Source organism: Trematomus bernacchii, unplaced genomic scaffold, assembly GCF_902827165.1.
Source record: "Trematomus bernacchii unplaced genomic scaffold, fTreBer1.1, whole genome shotgun sequence".
In the NCBI taxonomy this organism is placed as follows: domain Eukaryota; kingdom Metazoa; phylum Chordata; class Actinopteri; order Perciformes; family Nototheniidae; genus Trematomus; species Trematomus bernacchii.
Window position 1 is genome coordinate 1,368,189 of NW_022987605.1, and position 4,787 is coordinate 1,372,975.

Consider the following 4,787-nt stretch of genomic DNA (forward strand, 5'->3'; position numbering starts at 1 on the left):
CATCTTCAAAACAACCCTGAAAACCCATCTGTTCAACAAAGCCTTCCAACATTAACTCACTCTCCCCCCCCCCCCCCCCCCCCCCCCCATGCTATATGTAACACTTCCATTTCTGCCCCCCCTGTTTTATGTCTTGTCCTTATGTTTCTTTGTTAAGCGACTGTGGGTTGATGAAAGGCGCTATATAAGTTAAAGTTATTATTATTATTATTATTATTTTATGTTAGTGGCAGAAAAATAACATGGTAGATTATGATCACTTTCATTAAAGGTCACCTACTATACTATATTTGAACAATATATTATAGGGCCATATCTATACAAAACATGTCTCTGAAGTGTTTTGCTCAAAATACCAAACAGACCACCCATTGTAGCCTGCCTCATCCCCCTCTATTTCAGCCCTGAAACCACATCAAGCATTATTTCTGAAAGAGTATGGAGCTCAAATGCTTTCTCTCTCGCGGGTTTACCACAAGGACAGTACCTTTTATTTCCTGCTTCTTCACACATACTCTCTCCAGTACAGGTTAGCTCTGAGTGTTAGCGATGCTTGCTAATGTAAACACAGACCATATTACTTCCAAAACACGTCGGAGCATATACAGCGTTAGCTTAGCCGATCTCCCTTCAGAAAACACGCATTTTAAAAGGTTTTTCGCCTGCCGTCTGTCTGCAGACTTGTCAAAGCATTCATTCATGGTTGTTACTAACCGGTATCAGTATGTTGTTACTTCGGCATCATTTGGAAACGTGTATTACAATTAAATCACGGTCAATTCAAATATGTTCATTTTGTTGTAGTTGCCAGTGATTCTCTCACTAGTTTAGCATACTCAGCCCGGTTGTTGGCCCGGAAAGAACCTGGATTTTGGAGAGCCAGAAAACTGTGAAAAAGAACCCGCTAGCCGGAACCTACGCCTAGTGGAAACGCAACCAAAAACGGGCCGGGCACGGCACGCTTAAACCGCGCTCCGCGCTGTAGTGGAAATGTGCCATAAGAGCCCAGCTCCTCTCTTGGGGCTTTCACACCAACGCGGTTCCAGGGCCGGTTTGGAGCTAGAGCCTGAAAAGCACCGTTTTTTCCTGTTCACACCGCAGGGGAGCCGGCTCTAAGCTCCGAAACCCGGTGCTTTTCAAGCACCAAAAAATTGTCGGTCTAGAAACAACAAGCAACACGATCATCGACCCGACGCCGTTGGGGAGAAAATCAGCGACGTAAACGGTGACGTCATGACGCAGCAGCGGCAGCACCAGTCGGGCTCTGGGCGGTGTGAACAAAACGGGGGCTGAAAAGAAAAACCGGTTCTGAACCAGGAAAAGCTCTAGCACGGAGCTACACGTTGGTGTGAAAGGGGCATCTGTGGGAGCTGCAGATAACTGATCCTGCAGGCACCAAGTGAAAATGTGGAAAGTGCAGCGATGTTAGACAGGAGGGAATGTTTGCAGGGTTTTGTAACACCTTAGATGAAGGCAGTCTGGCAGATAAACACTCGAGTGACAACAACTCAGCAACAGCACACCCCCCTGAGGATTGATACACTGTGCATGTTGGACTGCTGTTCCTTCCCGGGGGATTAGTCTGGGTGAGTAGGGGCCAGTTTGAGGTCCAGGGACTGCTAGGGGCCTTTGGAAGCTGTCAGGGGGTCCAAAGCATAAGTAGGTCACATTTAATTTATCTGTCATATTCAGGAAAGGATAATAAAACATTATATATTTTTAAATGTAGTCTTTCAAATGTCTTTAGAGATATTTCAGATTATAATATCCTGGAAACTTCATGTTAATACTTGGAATGTGCAGGTATGAAAAAGAAAATAATACATTTCAATTTAATTACATTTAAAAAAAAATATGTTGAGTGAATTGAGTTCTACATTTAATGGCTAGGATATATCGAAAAGCATTATCAATTACACATTTCCTAATACAAACAAATACATTTATCAAACATGACTCTGACTCTGGGATGTCAAGTTAAGTTTAAAACATTTGTGGCCATGACTGGGTTTTGTTAAAGCCAACAGTAACTAAACCACAAAATGATGTAACTAACACCATTTTAAAAGTATGAAATACATGGAATTAAGGCGATTTTTTATTATTTTTATATATATTGTAAACTTTATGATATTCCATTTTCAGACCTCAATTGTAGAGGACTAAGCATTATTGAGTGTTGCTGTTGGACATTCTAGATTGCTCATAACAGTTGAAATGGCCAACTTCCTGTTTGGTTTACAGTAAACCTCCAAGAGGCTTTTTAAAAAACCCATTTGATCATGTTAGATCCACCTAGCAAATATCATACGACGATGTGCTTAAATTTAGCAACTTTGTAGGAGGGGGAATTTACCCCAAATGTGAACATATTGGTCATGTCTGAAGCTCTGGCATGTCCAGATATAGAAACGTTCCTGATCAGTTACAGATGACAGAATAAGATGGTTTGTAAATGTGTCTGTAATCTTTTGTAGAGTGAAGTAGATGCTACATGAAAAAAAAACATGTGGGTTGATTTTCTTTTTAAATATTATATAAGGATTCAACCATATATTAGCACATTTAGGATGTTAGCATAAATTAACAGAATAAAATCAATTCAAATGTTAACTCCTGGTTCCATAATGATATAACTGGTGGCCCATCAATATGTTCCATAAGCTCCATGGGGATCACGAAAACAGTAAATATGATTATTAATATTAATAATGATTGGGAAGAGGAGAACGCCAGGGCTATTTAATACATGCAAATATTGTGCAGCTTTAAGGACATTATTTACCAATAAATGCCACCACATTGAAACTCATTTTGAAAACTATGATAAGAACCCTGTATGATAATAAAAGCGACTTAGCATAACCCTCAGTGGCATGAGACATTAACGTGGCTGTAGAACTGGAGTCCAGTCTAATTGGAATGAATAGCTGGGAAAGATGATGGTTGGCTGGCAGGGGCCCTGAACTCACCACCATGCTATTGGGGGGGGGGGGGGGGGGGGGGGGGGGGGGGGGGGGGTTGTGATATTTGCTGTTGGTCGGCAACACAAATGTCCCCGCCAATCCCAGCCAGCAGTGTAATACAGTAATACTGAGGGAGAAACCGGAGAGGACCCTGAGCTTAACTGGGGGAAACTCAGCTCCACTTGTGTCAGATACTGAGATACAAGTATCCAACCCATATCCTGTAGCAATGAGCTGATAGTAACTCTGAGAAGAATCAGGCAGAGAATATGTTTGTGATCTAAAGGTCTGTAACTACAGGTAAACCACGCTTCAGGACACATTTTAATATCCATTCCAAAGAAGGTTTTGTTTTTGGTTCGTCTCCTTGTATGTCTGTCAGCAGGAGAACAGAATGATATTTATGAAACTTGATGGCAAGATAGCACGGGCCAGACAAGAACCCTCATGTTTTGGAACAGTTCTGAATAACACACATGCATTATTTGTGATGTATAGACATGGCCTTGGCTGCTGTCAGCGCTCTTTGAGGGCACTTGAGACGTCAGAGGGATGTGTCCTCTGTAAGTCTTACTGTAGTAATACTGTTGCAACAATTTCTAAAAATTGTAGCATGCTGTCAGCTTCTATTGATGCTGTGGCTGGCAATTGTTCTAATTTTCACAACTAAGACAAATATAAACGTTGGTGCGGTACAACTGCAACCAAGTAGGAGTCCAGGGGCTCAGGTCGGAGGTTTACTGTTGTTTACTGTGAGTTGGACGTTATTATTAATATGTACATAATAAGCCACAAAATGCTTGAAAGGTACTTAATCATATTGACATATAATTTATATTTCTGTTCTGGATGGCCACAGAAAAGCCGGCACAAGGACATTGCGTTTTTGAGACTTACCATGTCAACGCATTTTTTGCTTTTCACTTGTCATTTAACACCACGTCCTCATTCCAAATTGTTCACATGCATGGTCACAGTGTTAGAAATGTGGTTATTGTCGTGAATTAAAAAAAGTAGGTCCCTGAAGTAAATAAGTAGTTGACCACAAAGGGCAAAGGTTGAAACGACCTAGACCTGCTTGGTCAAAGTCATGTGTTTTTTTATATTGACCTCATCCTGTTCTTTCTTCGCACAAAAGGAGATCCTTAAGGAGAAGTTGTGTTTGTGGTGTTGGCAGCACAGGAAGCTTCAAATGCAGATGTGGTTTATAGAGCTTAATAACACCTTGGACTTGCACTGATATTTTTTTTTTCTTTCTTCACTCGCTTGATTTCCAACTCAATTGCTGTAAGGGTCTAATATCTCTCTGGATTGAATGACGCAAAAAGCATAAACTGCGCTGTGATAACAATAAACTGAGCATATAGTGGTTACTGCTAACGTTGTGGTTCCCATCACTTACAGTTCTGTTCTAAAGGAGAAAATGTGACTGTGCTCACATCACATATGGCAGAACCAGTGCGTTCAAGGTTTCACTCCCATTGAGAAGGAGCCATTCTCAAAGCCTTTCTCTGTATAAATGAGAACTGGAGGAAACGCTGTTGGAGCTCAAATATAATGTGATGATACTCTCAGAAGTCTCCAATGCAGCTTTCACTTTCAGAGTTCTATAAGGTTTTTCAAAAGTCCACATTTCCTTGGATGAGACACCATGCAAAAAGGATTCTAATTGTAGCCTTTATATACATGTGCAAACATTTTCTCTGATTACACTGATCAACAGCAGAGTGCCATCCAAAATGACTGACAGTCATCTCAGTGATGTACTTTGAGTATCCAATAAACACTTGACCTCTTCAATCCAAGGATCAGCATCACTGT